The following is a 22,999-nucleotide window of genomic DNA, read 5'->3' as shown; positions in this document are numbered from 1 at the left end:
GGGAAATGAAGGAGTAACGCATAATAATGCTACCTGGAGTCCATACCTGGGGGCTGTGCCCACAATATTCTCCCTCGCCAATCCATACATCCCTGATCTGTCCTTCTAGTCACATCAAGTCCTTCCCAGGAACCTGGTCAGACTCTAATATTTGAAGAGTAGATAAGATGAAAGAAGGAACATTATCTCCTTATCCCATACAAACCTGCACTCTCCTCACTTCTTCACAATGTCTCTCCACGTTCTTCATTTCCTGCAGTCCTCTCTGTAGCTGATCCATGTGTTTCTCCTATGAATTATTAGCCTGTCCAATAATTTAAGTGGTCCAAAATGATATGATTCCTCAAACCTTTTCTCCATGGACACGGATTTTGTTATATTAAAAAAAACCAAAAAAAAGGGCAACAAAAAAAAACTGAGTGGGATCAAGGCAGTTCATAATAATTGAATAAAAAATTGTCATCTTCTTCCTTATCAGGCTTTAAAATTTAGAAACTTGCACTTGTTTTTAACAGATCTTACACTAATTTTAAGCACATTTAAAATCAACAACAAAAACCTACAAAGCTTTCTTGCTATTTGTCTTGGATCCTAAAGTAATTTGTCATTGGTAAGTTATATTCCATTAAAGGATACTACCAGCTAAAAAAAAAAATAAATTTCTATTTGAGTACTTTTTTATTTGCTATTGTTACAAGCAACACCTAAGACTAATAGAACTCAAGGATTAGGAGGGAAAATGCCTTTCACCTATATGCTTACTCCATGCATTTGACAGCGTTTTGTGTCAAGTCAGTTTTACTGTTTCTCTTGTAAGCACTCAGATCCCCTGTTAGTTGAGCTGGATTAGACCCATACAAATAGGGAAGGAAAAATACATATGGAAATGTAACTGCAGAAACTCAAATATTAGCAAGTGAGCCCAAGGAGAGCACTTCTTTTTTCAGCTAAGTAAAATGAAGCTTCTGGGCACTCCTTAAACAACACACACACACACTGAAATCCTCTGCCTCAAATAAACACACATTTCCCATCAGACACAAAAACATATTCAACATTCCACAGACAGTGTCAATACTGGCTATGGTCTCTTTTTTCTTATTTCAGTAAAGCATGCAATCTGCTTTTTCCACACACTCTACCCCAGAAACATAAGACACTTATGATTCATTCTGCAACCTACCTCTGCAATCACACACCTAGGGGGAGGCATGTTGAATGTTTTAGGATTGTTTTTACATCAAAGAATAACAATATTAAAAGCATTGCATTTCTTTTGGGATTTTGTTCCTCCTCAAAAGGAGTCTCGTCACTTAATTTTTCCCTTCCGCATTTTCCCCATGCTTCCCTCACGTCCAACCCACTGCCTGGCGTTCTTTCCCTTCCCAGAGATTATCTCCCCTCCCACCTTGCTCCTTCCAGACACCCCCTCCAGTGCTGTCTCCTGGCTCTCCCCTCTCCTTTTCGGTGCCAAGTCAGCCAGGTTCTTGTGCATTTTGTGCAGATGTCAGTTGGGTCAGCACACATGAAGCTCCATTAGATGTACACTTCTTAAATCAGAAAGCTGCCTTCTGCTCTCTTTATTCACTATCTTCACTCAAAAACTTTTTCTCTAGTCCTTCTCCCTCCCAGCCTCCCCTACTTCCCTATATCTTTTTGCCTCACTGAAAACTTGGTACTTTTCTTCATGTTCTTCTCTCTTGCTCTTAAAACTTCCTTTTTCTTACCTATTCTCCACTCACTTCCCTTGGCTTCTTTTGCTATCAGACTATCATCTACACTTAGTCCCAACCATGTCTCCAGTACCTCTGCAGTTAAATCATTTATTAGACTCCTTTAATTTTCCGCATTTCTCATTTGAGTCCTAGCACTGCCAGTTCCCAATCACACGAACACCAAACCCATACCCTGTCTCCTCCTCCTCTCAAATAGCACAGTCTTTCACTGGGAACTGACTGCTCATACAGAAAGCAATTATCAAACCTTTTCACAGGGGTGCATGATGATGTGCCAGTATTAAGAGCGTGGCTTACTAAGAACTGATTGGAAGAGGTAAATGAAGCCTTGATAATCCAGGCTGACTCCATCTGAAGTTCAGACAAAGGTTTGGGCTGACTGTTCTGGGACAACTTATCCCTAGAAATGTAAGAGAAGAAAGATTCATCTGAGACATTTTGGATATGTACAGAGCTAAGTAAGGAATCTGAGAAGTTCCAAGGCAAGAGGAGTCAACTACAGCAGCCAAATACCAGAGAGCATTTACCTCTTCAGAGTTCAAACTCTACACACAGCCAGCAGGCAACTGTGTAAGAAAACTTTCCAACCACTGAAAAGAAGCTAAGAGCAATGAGTCACAGGGGCAGCATTTATGATGCTAAGAGTTTCACCTGGAAAATGAGAGAAGAAAAGGAGAGTAGCACCTGCTCATTAGGCTGACCAATAAGGCACACCAGGGGACACACACATCACAACCCCCAAGTAGTGAGTCAGATGGAGCCTTTCAAAGTCTGACGCATGATGCTTTACATGAAAGTTGCTTGCAGTGACCTGTTGCTCCCACACCTCATAGGAAGGCTGCTTATAGTATCACCTCCAATCTTACAGCAGGTTACACTGTGACATGACATGCTACCCAGTCAGATGCAAAGGTGTGTGGGAGGGTGGCAGAGGAGGTGGCAGGCAGAGAAGTGAACCAACATACAGGCAGCTGTGATTGAAAACTCTGAAAGCCTAAGGTCTCTGCAAACGCTCGAGTTAAAAGCAGAAGCAGTCTCCCAGATCGATTATGCATGCACGCCACTGAAAACACAGGCTGCTAAAGTGCCAGAGCCCTGCTGGATAATTTATAGGCTGGTGTTAGTATTCACAGAGCAGTGGGCAGAGTTCAAAGGAATGAGGTGGAGAATAAAAGTTTGAGCCTTATGAAAACACTGTCACAGCCAGCATGAGCCTCAGGTCCACAAAGGGCTTCACTTGTGCTGGGTACAGGCAGAAGCCAACAGATATTATCACACCAGGAGCTAGCAAGTGCCATCTTGGCACAGGGGCAGAGAGTTCAGGGAGGGTGCACAACCAGAGTGTGCAAACATGCAAACTTTGCTAGTGTCTGGGCGCATGCCCGCTTGGCTTTTGCGAAAGTATAGGAGAGCCTTCTCCCACAACCCCTCCTCGTAATCCTCTTGATTCTCCTAGGCCTGTCATATACCAAATTTCCTGGGCTACTTGTGACATAAACACCAAGCAGGGAATAACTGAAGACCTTCACATGCCTTTTTCACTTATGGTCTCACCAGGATTTGAAGCCAGGACTTCAGTGAAGAAATGAATCATACTAAGCCATCCAAAATGCAAGCTTTATGTAGGTGAGCTCGAGTTTTTGAGCTTTATCACTGCCTGAGCCTCTTAGCCATCTAGTTATTAAGAGAGAAAGATGGGAAGACAGTGAGGTCATCAATTTACTAAGCCCTATGTCTGCTCACGTTTGAGATTAGACACAACACCAACAGCATTAGAATAAGTACTGTGTGGTTGACTTCAGCAGAGATGTAAAGCACAGGCTGCCCCGCCTGTCTTTTCTTCCCTCTGCAAGGCTACTATAAAGCCAGATCTTACAGGCAGATATACAGGTGCACACCATGTACTGCCACTATTCACCATAACCATCTAGCACAGGAAAAGGAGTACAAGGGAAAGTCCAGTATACAGACAAGACAAACTAAGGCCAGTATTTTACTATTGCGTGCATGCCCAGATACCACCTTTAAACTCCTTGTCATAGCACCTTTCCACAGCACTCAGCATACCCCTCTCCAACCTTATTCATTCCAGAAGAGACTTGTCTGAATGCACAAGTAGTTTTCTGATCTAGAAACTTTTCTAAATTAAGCTCTTTGCCCCTTGCAACACATACCTGAACTGGGAAGGCACACAAGAATTTGGGATCATACAGTGTGCTGCTAGTATACCAAGTACTCACCTCACTCACTTCTTACTGCAGGTTACAGCCTTCCAGGACATTCTGTCTGGGTGCAGTACTTGAGGCTCAACCAATTATAGAAAGACATCTTTATTAGAGGCCACAGAGGGGCACGCTTTAGCGGCACGAATCACTTAGAATGAAAACCTTTTGTTCTACGTTTGGACAGCACCACACACACCAAGATTCTTGTGTATGACTGGGGAACACAGTACTATAAATAAATTAATAGTCATTAACACTAGTCTCCTCTCCATACAATTACAATACAAAGTTGGATTCTTCTCCATAGGGTCTGGACACCTAGAATATTGATAGATGCCCATTGTTTTAATCATGGGAGGGTTGGGGGGGAAGAGGTTGGAACAGGGAACCTGTGTCTTTACTCTTTTGAGCAATGGCACAGAATCTCCATGAAGGGCTGGCAACACTGTTACATGGAATATGTAATTGATTCGTTCAGCTTCTCAATATGTGGCAATCATCAGGGTCTTGGCAATTAATCTGTAGTTAGTCCACAGTATTCTTTCAGGTGAATTTTCAACAGCAATGTTATTAAAAGTCTGAGGATAAAGATACATGGTGCACAGCACAGAATTTTGAAACTTGGCAGCATCTTCTGATAAGTTTGACATCCATTAACACAGAGAATTGTTTGGGATACAATCTCAAAACAATCCTAAAATGAAGAGTGTACTAAATGTGATTAAATAAATTGGTCTGTTGTCTATGATCTTCAACAAAAAGAATTTAAACTCCTTCTATTGAATTTGAGTTCCATTTTAGAGATAAGAAATAGAGATAGCAATTTGCTTTTGTTATAAAATAACTCAATGGCAGAATGGGAAAAAAAAAAAGTTTGTGTCTCCTGCCCTTTCCATTTAATTATTTACCTCTAAATATAGAGGTATATAAAATTTTATATAAAAGCATAAAGAAAGGAGGTGTCAAGAAAAAACAAAGAAGAAAGAAACCCCACAACCAAACAATAAACAAAAAAACCCATAAATGCATAAAGTGCATGAAAATATCTGGACAGAGTCCAGCTAAAAGAGGCTATAAAGCAGATAGAAAAGACTCACATGGAAATAGAGAGAAAAGGTATAATGTGTTTAACACGGAGAGAGACAAAAATTACAGAGAAGAACAACCAAATCTGAAATGACACATAAATCAGTTTACAAACAGAACCATTTTCCCAGCACAATTATGGTGACAGAAGAATCACTGGAGAGCTTTAAGAAATCATTCACTGAGCACTTACATGGGATAATCTAGCAAAGGGGCCCAGGAGACCTGGTTGATCTTAAAGAACAAACTCCTCAAAGCACAGGAACAGTCCAATTCAATGTGTAGGAAGCCAAGCAGGTGTGGAAAGAAGCAGGCAGCTGAATGGGAAACTCCTGACAGAGCTCAAACACAAAAGGAAGATAATGGAAGATGAAAGTGGGAGTGTGCTCCCCAGGATGAATACTAAAACTCTGCCTCAGCATGTCAGGATGAAAATTAGAAAAGCTTGAAATTGCATGCAGATTCACAAAGGCAGCAAGAAGGGCTTCCAAACACAACTGGTAGGAAGAGGATGACTAAGGAAACTGTGGGCCCAAAGCTGAATGGGGCAGGGGACTAGAGGTAAAAGGAAAACACTTAGGTCCTCAATGCCTTTTTTGGCTCAGTCTTCACTGGCAAGGACTGTTCTCAGCCTTCCTGTTCCATGGGCCCAGTGGAAGGATCCAGGGGACTGAAAAACTAGTAGAGGAAGACTGAGTTAGGGACTATTTAAGCAAGCTGGGCATATTCCAGTCCCTGGGACCAGACAAGGTGCCCCAACAGCACTGAAGGGTGCAACAATGGCTGTCACTGTGAGGTCACTCTGTCACAGTGATTGGAAAAGGCTCCTGATGACTGGAAACAGGTAAAAGTCACACCTGTCTTCAAAAAGGGCAAGAAGGAAGATTCAGGGAATCATAGACCGGTCAGCTTAACATCAGTCCTAAGGAAGGTTATGCAGCAAATCCCCCTGGAACCCATTTCCAGGCACATGAATCACCAGAAGGTGATTTGGACCAGCCAGCATGAATTTACCAAGGGAAAAAACTAGCCAGATTGCCTTCTATGATGAGATGACAGGCCCAATGAAGGAAAGGAGAGCACAGCTTTTGAAAGAGTCTCCAATGGTAAAATTGTAAACAATGATATGTAGCTGCATTGGGACATTAGGAAAAGGTTCTTCACTGAGGGTGGTTGGTCACTGGAACAGGCTCCCCGGGGAAGTGGTCATGGCATCAAGCTTGTCAAAGTTCAAGGAGCATCTGGATGATGCTTTTAGTCATATGGTTTAGTTTTAAGTAGTCCTATGAAGAGCTGGGAGTTGGACTTGATGATCCTTATGGCTCCCTTTCAACTCAAGATATTCTACAATTCCATGATTTATAGACTGCTGGAACCAGAGGGGTGTACTGCAAAGTACATGGAAAACTTACTGGACCACTGCACTCAAAGGCTAGTGGTCAGTGGTGCAACATCCCAATGGCAGTCAGTTACTAATGATGTTCCTCAGGGGTTCTTTGCTGGCCTCGCTGCATTTTGTCAATGTCTTTCTTGTACTGGGAAGCACAGAACTGGGCATAGTAAGCAGACGTGATCCCACAAGCGCTGAGTATGGGGAAATAATCCCATCCCCTTGACTGCTATCTATGTTTTTGCCAACACAGTTCAGTATATGATTAGCTTTCACCACTGCAAGAACCATCCTGGTGGTTAGGGGCTAGAGCGTGATATGTAAAGAGCTGGGAGAGCTGGGTATGTTCAGCTCAAGAAGAGCTGAATATCTGGTCCTCATTCCCCATACTCTTTAGCTCTGAACCTAAAAACTCTACAAGCAGCTATGAAACCTCACCATCCATTAAGTAAGCATAAAGGACAAACGGAAGCATGGAGACATTATGAGCCAAAAAACACAGTGCTTTTAATTACTTGTTTCCAAAGGTAAACAGAATTCTGTAGTAGAGCCAGGAATAAACCCCAAAACAGCCAACTTCCTTTTCCATAAACGCTTGCCCCAAAAATGTGTTCTAACACTAACAGTCCCATAATTCTGCAGTTTGTCTGTATTGGAGGATTTCTGGCAACCACTTCACCCAGAATAACTTAAATAAGACTTGATTGGACAGTTCAAGCTTTAAGTTTTAGACCATTTTAACTACTCATGATTACACACACACTATAAAACATGCCTCAATGTCTCATGATCACCTCTGGGCTGCTGAACAATAAATGGCATGGCAGGCCAAAGTGGGAGATGGGTGTTGGCAACATAAGGGTTAATAGGAGACACATTTATAACATGCCTGGCATGTTGGCATACTGTGTGACGATAACAAACCACACAGTAAAAGAGAGAGGACATTACAACACCACACAAAGCCACTTGGTATAATTAAAATTCAGAAAGAAGGACACCCTAAAATTACCTAATGTCTACCCTGCATTTTCTGGCCCTCTCAAGGTAACACCGAAAACAAGACACACAGGGCCTAGGCATGCATAGGCCAGTGCCTATGCAGTCACTGGCATAGGCAGAGCCCCTAAGGCCAGGCATGACCAAGTTCCCCAGCAGCATGGTACAGCCACATATCTGGAACAACTGCTCACTGTGTGGGTGAATCCGAGCCCTCCACACTTTCAGGCACTCTTGCACTCACCAGGATACAGCACCAAGGACATACCCTATACGTGCAAAATTATTGCCTATGAACGGCATTACACAGTTTTGGCATCGTCTTGGTAAGACACCACTTCAGCCAACAAACCTCTTGCATTATGCCACTTATTTTAGATACTCATCCATCGGTCTTTTCCCAGCATCCTTTTAAACACAGCATCAAAATCCTGCACTTACCATCTCATTCTCTTTTCATAATAAAAAACTAGTTTCCCTTAAGAACTGCAGTGGGCACTTCGTTGCTGGGCCAGTGTACCTCCCTACCTACATCAGATGAATGATGGGAAGTTTTGGGACAGAAAACCCTCATCAAGTGAGAATTAAGCTGTTTAAATAAAACAGATGGAAGACGCACACACAAAAACACTGAAGCAAAGGCCGCAGCTTGAATTATTGTTATAATCCTTTGCCACATGCCTACAGAAAGCTTGACAACAGCTAAGCTGTCAACATGCTATCATACCACCCATCCTGCTGACCAATCTTTGTTTTTCTGTACTCCCCCAGTTATCTGTGGTCCATCTGCTGTCTCCTGTCTCATCCTTACCTTGCTAGCTCTTTGGGGCAGGGAACATTTGAACGAGGATTGTGTAGGTGCTACCACAATAGGCAGGGATAATAATAACAACAATAATTAGGTTATATCTTACTATCTGCTTGGGTTGGAATGTTTCCCTTCTAACTCCTCATCCATGTTCATAAACAATTATTACTTGGTGCAATATGGGGCCTCATAAACAAATAATTACATCCCAACCTACCTTCGACCATTTCACCAATCATCCCTTGAGGCCTGAATCAGCTGAGCACTCCATATGCTCCAAATGGTGATTGTGTGTGAACTCAGCTTCAGAAGAATATACCAGACTTGCAATGCAGCAGGACTAACACCCTGCATATAACCCTTAGATTTTCCTTGGACAGAACAAGCTTCCTACACACAAACTGTTGCCTCCTACTTTTGTGTGTCAACCCTGACTCACTTCTAGTGCCAAGAAGTAGAGGATAATATCTTCATCCTCCACTCACTCTGAAGAATGGCAAGAGCCTGCAGTTACAAGTTTATGTAAGAACGTGGAAAATGGTTATATTATAAACTCCTCACACACATAGTGTCCAAGCCCAACACTGTCCAAGTTCAACAAACATATATTCCTGAGTGTTCTGTTAAACCAAAAGGAAGAAACTTCCTTCCTTGAGAAGGTTTGTTAGGGGAACTGACTCTCTGTACTGGAGATGCTCAGAAATTCACTCCTAGAATCCACTGGCTCCAGACAGGCGGTCCATGTAAATCTAAGATTCAGGAAAATATAGGAGCAACACACCACATAGCAAGTCTTGGATTACCTTCTAGTAGCAACTGAAAGATTTTGCTGAACCCTAAAGGAAGAGCAGCACCATTCCCCGAGTAACATCCTCTTCTCTGGAAGTGCCATGAGCCCCTTTCACAAGCACTGAAGTGTATGTCTTTGCTGAATCAGCAGGCTCCTTCACTCAAATCCACTGGGTGCTAACACACCTCCTTGCAATGCCTAATCCACACTACTCTTCGGTAGGCAACTGGAAGAAAAGATGCTGCAGAGAGGAAAATCCTTTGCCCTTGTCTGCTACATTTGATAGAAGAGCACAGAAAAATCATCTTGTAGTAACTGTGACACACCATACAAACCTGCAGTGGTTTTTAACAGGTGAAAGGTGAAGTGCAAGTCTTCTTTTCCGTCTCCAAATCATTTCTCCAAATCTTCCCCGTGTAAATTAATCAGTAAACAGGATAAGAATCTTGAATAACTTCCATTTCCTAGTTCTGAGGATGCAGAAAGCTGGGCCAGCCCTCTGCTTGTTTGTTATCTGCAGAAATAGAAAGGCTTATAGTGCTGGATGCTAATGTGACACTGCCGAACACACAATATCCCTCGGGCCTTTCTGGAACATGTACTGTAAAACTGGATCATGCCAAGGGCATGGAAGGTGCTGCAGAAGCATTTGCTGAGGGAGTGTTTTACCCTGGCCCTGCCTCCCCACACTCCCACCACAACCACCAGTGAGGGAAGAAGCCTGCCTTTCAGGGAGCGCGAGAGCTGTGGGGACCTCAGGAGTTCAGGCAGCCCATTCCCCTTCCGAACCAGTCAAAACTATAATAAACCCACACAGATAAAATTAGGTGTGTCTGTCTCATGTGTTCTTAAAACTTCCTGTGATGAGGGCACTCCAACCTCTCATAGGAAGCTGTTTTCATGCTTAACTATCCAAATACTCATAAAGCTTTTCCTAGCACCTATCTTCACATCTTCCTTGTTACAAATTAAGCTGATTATTTCTTGTCCTATCCCCAGTGAACACAGAGAACAATTAATCATTGTCGTCTTAAAACAAGCTTTTAAATATTGGAAGACTTTTCATGTTCCTCATCAATCTTATCTCTAGACTAAACCAACCTGGTTCTTGGAGCCTCTCGCAGGTGGCACTTGCCACTCTGGCTGCCCTTTCCTCATCTCTTTCCACCATTTCTGGGTTTGCTGCTCACACTGGACACAGTGCTCTGCTTTGGCTTCAGCAGCGGCTGCTAGAGTAGAAAAACTACTGCCTGTATGCTACACGTGACATTCCTGTTAAATATACCCTAAAATGAGATTTGCTTTTTTGCAATGTCACCACACTGTTGACTCACATTCTGTCTCTGACTCACTGTAGTGCCTCCCAGATCCTTTTCTGCAGTTCTGTTGCCTGGCTTGTTATCCCCCATTTTACGTGTAGGCATCTGATTTCACCTTCCCAATTGCACTACTTTTCATTTGTCTTTAATAAATTTCTTCTTATCAAATTCAGACCATTTTCCAGTTTAATAGCTGTATGACCTATGTTGTGCCAAGAAAGCAGATCAGCTTCCTGCCTTGTGTTACACACTGGCAACAAAGCGAGCATGGAAGGAAGAACTGCTGTGTTCAGGCAAACATCTTAGAAGAGTTACTGTCTTATCAAAAGCCTATCAATTTGTTACTCCCTTTTCACTCTGCATTTCTACCTCATACACTGTGGTCTTAGTAAATAAACAGTAGCTCACTCCAGCCTCATAAAATACATTTATTCAGTGAAATTACAATCCACTGCCAAAAAAGTACTACAACATCCAAGACACCAAGTCACTCTATGACCCAAGCTAGTACCAAACAGAGCCACTTGCAACTCATTAACTAGGTCATATCAACCAACAAGGAAGACAAAGGACACACTGAAAAAACTAATTATACTGAGCTAAATCCTTAAGACATGGCTCAACAAAATTATGTCTTTTTGTCCACTGTTGTTAGATACACCCTCAATATATATTTGATTACCGATTTACATTAAATTACATCAGGATCAATGTGTTTCCTTGTATTTTCCCATAAAGCCCTTAACATTTGATTTCCACATACGTAGCAGATATTTTAAATGCATATACCTGAAATTATATTGTATCATACCCTCTTTCAAAGTGCTGCATGAGCTGAACAGACAAGCCAACAGATTTTGATTTCAGGACTTCAATGCAGTATTAGGCATACAGGGTCCCTTGAGAAGGTTGGCCTTTGTCCCATCACAGGATTCCTGCATTCCCCATCTCTGTCCCCCAAAAAAGTCAAAACAATCAGTCATTTAAAATTTATTTTCCTCATCATCTACAAAAAGATTGCAGTGTGTAACCGGCCATAGTAACAGAACAATTAAAGAAACTGGAATCTCTCTCTCCCACAAATTAAGAAGGATGTTAAGGTACTTGAATGTGTCCAGAAGACAAAGAAGCTGCCGAAAGGCTGGAATGCATGTCTTACAAGGAGTGGCTGAGGACTCTGAGTTTGGCTAGTTTGGAGAAAATGAGGGTGGGAGGCGACCTCATTGCTCTCTACAGCTTCCTGAGAAAGGAAACTAGAGAGGGAGGTGCTGAGCTCTTCTCCCTGGTATCCAGTGACAGGACATGTGGGAATGGTTCAAAGATGCATCAGGAAGGTTCAGACCAGATATTAGGAAAGACTTCTTTACAAAGAGAGCGACCAAACACTGAAACAGGCTTCCTAGAGGGGTGGTCGATGCCCCATGCTTGTCAGAGGCATTTGCACAATGCCCTTAATAATATCCTTTAACTTTTGGTCATCCCTGAAGTGTTCAGGCAGTTGGCCTAGATGATCATTGTAGGTCCCTTCCAACTGGAACCGTTCTGTTCTCAGATACACAAAGCCCTCCTTTCAAGGAACTCATAATGCTTTACAAATGATAATTTTGAATTTTCAGTGGATGGAGAAAGTGATGACTAGTATGAAAAACTGGTTTGACACATTCTGGGAAAGAAGTCCAGACTTCTGCTTCTTATGTTAATACTTAAGGACCATCCTGCCTGCTCTGCTGACACTCCACACCACTGTAGTGATGTTCCTAGGTCATGCACCAGTACATGTTGAGGGTCACCTGGCTGAAAAGCAGCTTTGCAGAAAAGGATCTGGGAATCAAGGTCAAACACCAAGTTGAACATTAGCCAGCAATGTGCCCTCACACAAAAGAAGGCTACTGGTATGCTGGGCTGCATTAGAAGTGTTGCCAGCAGGTTGAGGAAGGGGATTCTTCCCCTCTACTCAGCACTGGTGAGGCCAAACCTGGAGTATTGCGTGCAGATCTGAGCATCCCAGTACAGGAGAGAAATGGACATAGTGGGGAGAGTGCAACAAAGGTCCATGAGGAAGATTAAGAGCATCCCTCATACGAGGAAAGGCTGCGAGAGCTGGGACTGTTTAGCCTGGAGAAAAAAAGACTCTGGGGGTATCTTATCAGTGTATATAAATACCTGAAGGAAGGGTGTAAAGGTGACAGAGCCATGCTCTTTTCAGTGGTGCCCAGTGATAGGACCAGCAGCAATGAGCACCAACTGAAACACAGGAAGTCCTTGTCTGAACATCGGGAAACGGTTTTTTATTGTGAGGGTGACTGAGCCCTGGCACAGGTTGCCCATAGAAGTTGTGGAGTCTTCCTCCTTGAAGATATTCAAAAGCCATCTGGATACGATCACCTTCCCTAGGTGGCCCTGCTTGAGCAGGGGTTTGCACGAGATGATGTCCAGAGGTCCCTTCCAACCTCAACCATTCTGTGGTTCTGTGGGTTTCATCAGTGGGTCAAAAATCTTCCTGGAAAATAGTTGCTCCACAGCTTAACCTGTTCCTTTTCAAATGTGTCCTGATGCTACAAAAGATTCTCCTGTAGTCTAATATTGCAGATGGTGCAGAAGGGAATTCAGCAGCCAGGATGGGTTCTTTCTCAGGATGATGCTGCCATTTCGCTTACTGCATGAACTGACCAAGATCCCTGTGAGATCACTTTAATTCAGACTTACGCAATGCTCAGAAAGGTCAGACAGGTTATACCCTCCTTTCCATTATCTCCCAGAACTAGTGAAGACAGAAAGCATAGTGGTCAAAATAATTCAAATCAAACTGTATAATGCTGTAAGAATATATTGCTCACATCAGCAGAGAGGTTTATTCCAGATAAGATCTCAGACTAAAGCAAGGACTCTTATCTTCCCTATGCGTCCCTAACACCTGGAAGCACAAAAGGAAGGCAGCATAGCCTCCCACTGGCTCTTCCAGTCTAATGAACGGAAGAGAGTTCAACCAAGCAAAGGAGGGAGATATCACAATCTTGTCTCACTTTCCAGTGCTCTGAGGACCAGAAAAGAAAATGTTAAACGCGCACATCACGATCTTATACCCGTGTTCAGCGACTGACTTATCCACGTGCAGTAAACGAAGGTCAGTTGAGCCACTACATATCTACAAGTAACAAGAGCAAGCACGCCGTTATGACTGGTGACTTAATGTGCACCAGAGCTTAATTAATTTATAGATACAACGGTAAATACAAGAGTAGAAAATCAGGAGAGTGCCAAACTGAATAGAAAGCCTCTTGAACACTAACATGCCTTGAAAAACCTCTCTTCCATTTTGCTTTTTAATAAAAAGCAAGTATTTTGTTACTTATATTTTGTAATAAAATACAGTTGGCTACCTGGTAATTCCTTAGCATGCATCAGTTGAAAACTGTGTGGTTACAGAAAGAACAAGTTTCCTCCTTAAGACAAGTGAAGGACTCTAAACTTAATGTGAACAGGTTTTTCTCCAGCCCTTTTCTTGCTTCCTTCCATGACTGGTCACAAAGACAGCTGACAGAAGGTCCTTCCACACATTCCTCATCAGATCCCGTTTCTCCACACTCCATTTAGTTTCTGCAGTTCAAGCAGATTCCTTTTTCCCCTGAAATCAATGTTTAATTAACACATTATTGGAAAAAAAAATGGGTTGCAACAGCAGACTGAAATGAAGCCAGCACCTCCCTGCTCTGCAGATGCAGCCAGTCCCATCAGACAGTTACCGTGCTGGAGAGTTCCTCCTCTCCTCATCTTCCTTCAGCTGTCAGCAAACATCACCCTCTTGCTTTCCATCCCCATGGGATTCTTCCTCTCCTTAGAAGTGGTTCACAGCAGCAAGAAAGACAGGAAGTAGAGGGAGAAAGGGAGCAAGTGCTTGCTGGGTAGCCTCACAGTATGACCAATGCCTCACCTTTAATCCTGCCATCCCCATAGGAGCAGCACGGCAATTTCCCTGACGACATCTCCCACCAACAAAGCAACAGGATCAGCAATGCAGCAGAAGCGGGACGGTATGCTTTGCCATGAGTGGAGGATGTTCCAGGGTCAAACTCACAGATTCTGGGACTACACACAGCTATACATACCCAAAGGCAGTGGAGACGCTACTGGCAGCTTCAAAAGGTTTACCTCCCCCCATCCTCATCAATTATTATTCTATCCCATTCCTTGGCTCTCATCCGGCTGCCAGGAGGTGCTTGGATGCAGGAAATGCTGCAGCACTGTCAAGGGCACTATGAGGTAGGTCTAGGCCTTGGGCACCCTCCCTGCTAAACACACAGGCACCCTCACTACAGGGTTGGTGCAGCAGGCAAGAAACAACAGATCTGGTCCATGAACTCCTGGGCTGGGCTGCCCTAGTTATGAAGAGATACATCAGGATCTTTGAAAGAGTCTACTATCCCAGCACTGTCATTCCCAGGATCCAAAGCTACTAGTGTTAATTAGTTCCCGTGATGTGATGGATGACAAGCGGCAGGGCCAGGAATGACACAAGCAGATTGTGTTCGAAATAAGCCGTCCCTCACCGTCAAGGGCAGAGGAAAAGAATTTGGAAAGGACAGGAGCTGAGCACACCGCTGAGAGATGACAGGTATGCTGACAGAGCCCCCCCCTTCATCCCTGACATCCCCTTCCCAACACCCCGGCTCACTCCTGCTGCCAGCAGACAAGAAACAGGCAGGGGAGCATGCCTGGGAGAGAATTCAGGGACAGGGCTGTGAAAGACAAGGGGAAAGCTCTAAGAGACATGGGGAAGCAAGGCAGATGAAGGGCTAATCCACGCTATAGCAAGGGCCCACATTTCAGAGTTGAACTTCTGATGGCTGTGGGCAAACCTCCTCCACCCTCTGCAAAGCTACGTAGCGACACCTGCAGCAGCCCAGAGTCCCGAGAGGCTGCAGGCTTTAGCCCAGACGGAGGACTCTGCCAAGCTGGCTGCATGGTGCACAGCTCCCAACAGCTGCCCACAGTGCTCAGAGAGTGCCCTTTTCTGTGAATCGCAACAAGAGAAATCATACCCTCACCTTCCGTTAAGAACGCAAGCTCTTCCAACACCATTGGCATATTTCCACTAGGAGTCTTACTGCTCAACTTCTCAAGCACACTGCTACAGGGACACTGCACTTCACCCCTACTAGACCTCAGTAAAACAATACTCAGGCTAGCCCAACCCAAAGTCATGGTTTTCCCATGCCAAAAAAAAAAAAAGGTACAAATGCAGAGCACTAAAAATGCCATCCACTGCCCACAACAAGGAGAAAGGCAGAACAAACTTCTTCCATGCTGCCTTTCTATAAACATGTCTTGGTCTGGCTGTTTGGATTGGTGGTGAGAGGTCAAAACACCACCTTTGATTCTTAGAGTCCTTTACACACATGAATTGCCTTTGCCTACGCCCATGTGAGGAGAAACCAAAGAAAAGAAAAAGCAAATGACCTGACCCAGGATTATGTAGTATGCTGGTTTTGAGAAGCTACCAATCCCTCTAGCATCTTGGCTTCCGAAATGCAAAATATCTTCCTCACCACTTGCTGTATGAATTAAGAGCCATCTCTGTTAGATTGACAGACTCTGCTATTAACTAGAAGAGGGGGATGAGGGGGAGAAGAGAGCTGATAAAAATTTCCAAAGCTTAACCAAAATTTGGGTAATTTCTGGCTCCAGCTGCATTGGCAACAGTCCCAAAATAAATCCTGTCTCCTCTTTGTGCTGGTGGGGGCAGGGGTAGATAAAGTTAGATGCACGTTGGTTTTTAAATTAAACACCATGTCTCTTGAATTATCATCAGAGACCATCTCTTATTCTGGCTTTTAGTCACCACAAAGCTTCTGGCTCCTTCAGTTTGTTCTTAGCCAGATCACTATGTGTCCTTATCCTTGACAGGGCATATCACAGCTCAGCCAGTATCCAGACATCTACCTGCACATGCCCAGAGCACAGAGCTGAGGAGAGGACAAAGTAAAACAGATCATGGGGGAAAATTACACTCTGCTTTACAAGACAGGTAAACTCAGGAGCCCTGGAGGAGGCTGCAGAAAACAAAAGCAAGAAGTTCAGTAGACCCACCAAAATACCACTGCTGTTACAAGAAAGGGATTAAATTCTCCCTTCCCAGCAATATGTCAGACAAAAGCCAGAAGATCTCGTGCAATTTGAAGGAGTCCTCTAGGTTGAGGGCTTAAATCCAATCCTAACATATAAAGAATAAAAGAGTTGCCTACACCTGGTGGCTTGGTAACTTGCTTGAAAAGGAAGGGAAGGAAGGGAGAAGGCATACTTATTTCCTTTTTGCACAGGGATTTAGGTCTTAAAATCCACCATCATTGCTACCACAAATTACCCCTGGCACCACCTCTCACCCTCCAAATGTTCTGCAGGAACTGAGCTCCCCTCTCACTTCACGGGTGCAAATCATTCAGGGTCAGGAGGAAGTTCCAGTGCTATGTGAAGTTCACTTTGCTCCATTGGCTGTGCAAGCTTGAGGAAGGACAAAGCACCACAGTCAGGTACTGCTGAGCTACAAAACTCACATTGCAATCATTGAAGTTTACCTACAATAATGCTTTTTTCCAACCTTTCCTATTCCTGCTACCAAATAATTCATAAACAGAGGCTCACTGTGCCACAAGAACTCACTAGTACCTTAATCACTGGGGAAATGGAGGAACCGTTAAAACCAGGGCCCACCTTCACCCTGCAGAGTACCAGGGAGGCAGTCTGTAGGGGGAGCAGGCACATGGGCCCTGCAGCACCCTCTGCCTGTTGCTCCGCTGGTCACTGCATCATCTTTGACAGCAGCCGTGGCTGGCCTACAAGCACAGGAGCTTCAGCATGACAACCATTTCTGAAGTGACTGTGGTAAAGGAGAGGGCAGGGACAGATCAAAAAGTAACTACTGGTGAAGCTGGGCAGCTGAGGCAAGATTGGCTCCGGTGAGCACAAAGAAGAGGAGCAGGGGAAACCGGTATCTCTTCGGGCATCTCCCACACCAACAGTGTGGGGCACTGGACATGCCTCTGCCTCATCTTCCTGGCTATAGTTTACCATTGCACCTCAAGGTCAGAGAGAAAAGCAAGAAGCAAAAGGCAAACAATAGCCCTAAACAGATCTATTGATTCAGCTTTTGCTATTGCTCCATGAAGTGGAAAGATCCAGAAACATGGAGACCTCAGAGCAGGCGCAGCTACACGCAGGAGATGAGAAGCAGCAGCTGGCGGAACTGCAAGAGCACCTTCCTCCCCCAGCTCCCCTCCACCTGGGTGCGAGCAGCCCGTGATCAAGAAAGGATGTCCTTCGTACCCAGAGAAGGAGGGTGCTGAACAAGTCTGTGAGCCTTGGAGAGGGTCCTAGTCTGCCTGAAACCCAGGAAATGCCTCCTTCTCACTGCCTCGGCTCCCCCACTCCTGCGCACCAGCCACCCGCAGCCACCCGCTGAGGCATGCTGGGCCCTTCCCCATGTTCCAGCTGGGTGAAAGGAGGAAAGGAGGGAGAAAAAGACTCTTGTCTTCCTTTGCTTCCCCCCCCCCCCCCCCCCAGCACCTTTTCCCTGCTCTACTCAGACCTGAAAAGCCATGGCTCTCCTGCACATCCTACAACAGAAACACAAGGAGCTTTTCCCTCCCCCCTCTCGATTCACCACCCTCCAGCCTCCGGCAGGGACTGCATGGAAATGGCGATATCCCTGTATCGTCTGGATCAACGGCACGGATAAGCTCAAAGAGGGCAAGGGAGGATGGCATGGGAGGACGAAGCAGCTTTGTTTGGTCCTGGCTCCAGTGCAGCCCACCCCCTCTCTCCATCTCAATGCCCTCCAGCTCGGACATGCAAGGAGGCGTTGGGAAGGGAGGGGACCTGGGGTGCTTATGAATTTTGTTTCCCCCATCAGGGGGACGGCTCACTCCCCCAAGCATGCCTGGCTCTGCCAGAGCTCCCTGGAGTAACCTTTTTTCCAGTGTGTCGCAAGCATGTATTTCACGGATGGTTACACTGAATCATTATCACCAGACGTTCATTTGACCAAAATAATGTTATTAGCATCGTCAGGTCCATTCCCCCCTCCCAATTCCTCCCTCCCCGGTACACATACACTCCCTCCAAGCCCCAGGCCCCTACCATCCACATAGGGCACACCCCTCCCCGACACAAAATCTCATGATGTGTGACACAATGTCCAGGAAAAGAGAGCGGCAAGAGGGGCTGGCGAAATGGATGGACGTGCCTTTGGCATTTACTGCGTTCCCTACCCTCTGCCAATGTTTATCAGCCGCATGCACACACACACACAAAGACGCACACACAAAAATCAGAATTAAATCACAGCCTGTCCCAGGTACATGACTACGGGTGTATGAGCGTGTGCACGTGTGCCCAAGCTGTGGTCACAGTCCTATCGGGAAACCAAATCTGTGTGGCATGAAGCAAAGGTCATCGTGCCACTGTTGTGATGCACTAAAAAAAAGCCGCAGAGCCATCAGGATGTAACACAGAATTTTCTCGTCAAGGGACAAGAAACCTTCGGGGGGGGTGGGGGCTGGGAGGAGGAAAGCGGGTGTGCGGATGGGGGGGATGGGGGGAAATGGCAGAAAATGGGGAGGAAAACGAAGAATACAAAGCTCCACTTCGTTAATCCAAGATAGACAATCCATCCCTTCCCCCCTCTCTACGCCCTCCCTCCCCCCGAAATGTTGGTGCAGATGGATTTCTGTATCTTGGTTTTGCAGCAGTGGGTCTAATGACTCCCATACCAAACCCCCTCACTATGATAACCCCTCCCACTATTTTTTTTTTTTAGACCAGGCTGAAGAATAATGTGTTTTTAGAGATAATGGGTTTTATAAAAAGAAAAGAAAAAGGGACGCAGCACAGACATTATGCGAATAAGATGCTCCCCGCATCACCCCCATCTTCCCCCAACCACACATCCCGATTTCACCCCCTCCCATCGTTCTCCAGCCTTCCCCCATCAGCTCCCCCAAGGAAAGGAAAAAAACCCACAACACGATCTGGGTAGCCTATCTCAAAATCCCAAGCACTAATCCGCTTGAATTTGTTCTTCCCCTTATATAAGCAGCAGCACGTCAACATGTTCGGTAGAAATGCAGCGTAAAATGAGGCCAGGCTACAGCCATGGAACAGGGGTGATATCGGCAGATATCGCTTCTATCAAGAAGCCATCACCACCAGGATGATGAAATCAAGTATTGGGCTTTCAGCCGTTGCCTTCCTTTATTTATTTATTTTTAAACGCTTATTCTAATTTTATTTTGTTTCATTTTAGTTTTGCTCCACTTCATTTTTTAAAGGACAAAAGTGAAATAAATAATTAAAAGCCTAGAGACATACCCCACTGGAAGGTGCCCGAATGCTCCAGAAAGAGAATCCTCACCTCCTAACTTTTCTTTTTTTTTTTTTTTAATAAATAAACACAGTCCTGTTGCTCTGATTATCCCCAAACTTCCAATGTCCCCAGCTGCACCTCTCTACTCCCAAAAAACAGACACTTTGTTACAGAGAGACGAATGTTTAAGAAACTGCCAATGACTGAAAAGAAACCTATAGAGAAATAGAAAATTATGTCTATACAATAATCTAGTTCGTTCAGCTGATAAAGTGCGTCTAGTCCCAAAACCAAAAGCGATAATCTCTGCAACCTCCTCCCCCCAATATACTACTAACCCTTAGCTAAACTTGCCCAACTTAACACCGATGACCATTTTAACTTAAACCAGTGACAGACGTAACACCCTTCTGGTTCATGTTACAATTAATAACTGGCTGTATCATCACGGCAAACAAAACCTTTTGTGATCAATTTTTTCCCCCACCTATTCAACATCTCTCTTAGACTTTTCACTGGTCTAGTTAAGAGTTCGCCCCCTCAAAAAATAGCCCCTCAAAATATGCAATAAGCAGGTATTGGTGAGCGGTCATTTCAATATTCACCTTTTTAGGAGGGCTGTGTGCTTATCACGAAACAATTGCGTGCAGTAAAAAATATAGGAGGAACAATTAATATTTAAGAAAAATAGAAATAATTTCTTAAAACTATTTGCAATGAAGCGTTGAACAGTTTGACCATGGAAAGGTGGAAAGAGAGCTTGGAAAAGCGAAAGGCTGAAAGTGTCCTTTTTATAAACGATTTGATGTTCTTAGCCTGGGTTCTGCCTCCCCGATCCTTTGGTTTTTCTGCCGCTGATCTCATGCCTAATCTTTTTTATTGTTTTCTTGGGGGGGGGGGGGGGGGGGGGGAGAAATCAGGAAAAAAAAAATTTGAAAGAGAAAGATTTCAATTTTAACAAAATACATCCTCAAAGAGCACTGGTTAAATATGTTACTTCCTAGCTACAAAAGACTGCAATTAAAATAATTTACAGAGTAAGCAAAAGACAAGTCACCTGCAAAGCACCAGAGTCAGTGCCCTTAGGTAGGAGAATTACATCACTCCCTGACTGAATGTTGTTTTCTTTTAAATTATAAAGCAGGTGGATATTTTTTTTTTTTACAGAAAAAAAAAAAAAAACACCAAAAAACAAACCAACACAGCGGTTATTTCACATACATCTTGCACGAAGAAAGCATTGAACCAACCTTTAAGGTCACTGACTGCCTGAAAACCCACAGCAGTCGCTCACGGTGGAAGTTTTCAGGCAAGACGGCTACTAAATCATTAATACAAACAAATGGAAGGCGGGGAGGAAAGGCGCTAGTGTAATAGATCCGAAGACTTGGAAGAGGAAAAAATATTAAAGAAAAAAAACTTTCATCTTCAGCCTCTCTTCTTTCCTCATTAATAATTTTTTTAAAAAGAAATCCTTAAGCTTTAGTCAAACAGCGGGCTCTCGCTAAGCGTCTCCCTGCTGTAACTCAGCGTAGTGTCGTCTTCTTTTTCGAGAGGCCCCCCTATTTTCCGCTCTGAAAAGCCCCGCCGTGGGAACTGCGATTTCCCAAAAAGTCGGGCAAAAGGAGCCGGGGCCGGAGCGTCCCGGCGGGTCGGTGCGCGCTCACTCCGCCCGGGCGGGCAGCGCCCAGCCCCGCCGGGGCAGCGGGGAGAGGGAGAAAACGATCCGAAAGAGTTGTCGTGAGGAGGGTCAGGAGAAACCCACCCGCGGAGCTCCGGAGCGGCGGCGCCCAGCGCCCGCCGGGCGGGTAGCCCCCGCCGATCCGATCCGATCCGCGCCGAGCCGGGCCGGGCCGCCCCCCGCCCGCCGCCCCCTCTCACCTCCGCAGCCGGGCGGCCGCCGGCCGCCGCGCCAACTCGCGGCTCGCCTCCGCTGCGGGGCAGGGGGCTCCAGCGTGGCCCCAGCCGCGGAGGCTCGCGGGGGTCCCGGGGAGGCTGGGCTGGGCTGGCCGCGCCGAGCCGAGCCGAGCCGAGCCGAGCCGCGGGCGGAGCTGCGCAGGGCTGAGCGCGCCGCGGTGCCGGAGCAGCCCGAGCCCCGCGCACGCCGCCGCCGCCCCCTGCCGCCGCGCCCGCCCGGCCCGGCCCCGGCTTTTAAAGAGACCGCGGGCCCGCGCCCCCGGCCCCCCGACACGGTCCGCCCGGCCGCGGCCCCGGGCACGGGCTGCAGCGCCCCGCCGGGCTTCTCCCGCGCTTGCGGCGGGGCCGCCGCCTCCTCCCGGGAAGGAGGTTGGAGGCTTCTGCTCTGGTCCGGCCCCGGCAGCGTCCCGTTCCCCCAGCGCTGCCTCACCCGGCCGGCGCGGGCAGGGGGTCTTTTTGCCCCTCTGGTCCCCGCAAGGGGAGCGGGGAGATACAGCTTAGTTTTACCTTCTAGAGTTTGCCAACACTACCCCGGCCAGCAGGGACCTGCCACCTGAGCAGGAGGTAACGCCTTCCTCAGACGATCACCTCCGTGAACCCCCCAAACCCCTTAGAGTTCACAAAGATTTTTCCCTTCTGGCTCAGAGTTTGACCCAAACCTACCGGGTAGTTCCAGTCAGTTTACACACTGCCCATTTCATTTAAACCAGCCACTAAGTTTCCTTGTTACCTTGCACAAATCTCTCAAACTTTTTACCCACTCATTTCCTCCCTTGTAAAAGTAGAGACAGTGGCACTGACGGACACCACCGACTGCACCGGGGTCAGCATTTCATTCAGAGTGCATATCTGAAATATTGTTATTTATCATATTATTACACTTAGCACAGTAAACAACATAATTCAGTGTGCCTTCTGTGGGGAACGTGTATGTAAAGTTTTTTCACACATTATGCAGAAAGTCCACCTCAGAGAAGACTAGCAGACAAGAATGTCGTGCACACAAAGCCAAAAGTGAGAAATCAAACCATCTGGCCCCCTTTCCAGACCCTATGATCTTCTAAGATTTGTGTACGATGCTCATACTGCAATGCCAGACACTTAGAAACGCATTTGCCCTAGGGACAGACTGGAAAGCTATTTGCCTTTCCTTTCCCTTCTGATCATATATTCAGAGGTTTTTGTCTTTTTCTACATTTTGCATAGCAGACAGCCTACTCACAGCACTTGATAAATAATAAATAATAATTATTTTATACAGTATGTATTGATCACTTTGCCCACTATCAAAATGCAGCTGTGTCTGAGGTGGATAATAGCCACACAGAAACACTAAATAATAGTTTCAAGTAGTATTAGGAGCCCCCTGGG

The 22,999-nt window shown here is 45.5% G+C and overlaps 1 protein-coding gene across 1 annotated transcript in view; it reads right to left on the bottom strand.

The window, feature by feature from the left end:
- NRXN3 (neurexin 3) overlaps window positions 1-21,756 on the bottom strand; it is a 1,036,510-nt gene extending 1,014,754 nt beyond the window's left edge. The window contains exon 1 of the mRNA XM_074824849.1: window positions 21,593-21,756. The gene's annotated coding sequence lies outside the window, so the exon portion shown is untranslated. The remainder of the gene's footprint in view (window positions 1-21,592) is intronic.
- Between the last annotated feature and the right edge of the window lie 1,243 nt (window positions 21,757-22,999).

This window comes from Strix aluco, chromosome 4, assembly GCF_031877795.1.
Source record: "Strix aluco isolate bStrAlu1 chromosome 4, bStrAlu1.hap1, whole genome shotgun sequence".
Taxonomy (NCBI): Eukaryota; Metazoa; Chordata; class Aves; order Strigiformes; family Strigidae; genus Strix; species Strix aluco.
Note: the sequence above shows the minus strand (reverse complement) of the source record. Positions and strands in the feature narration are given on the sequence as shown.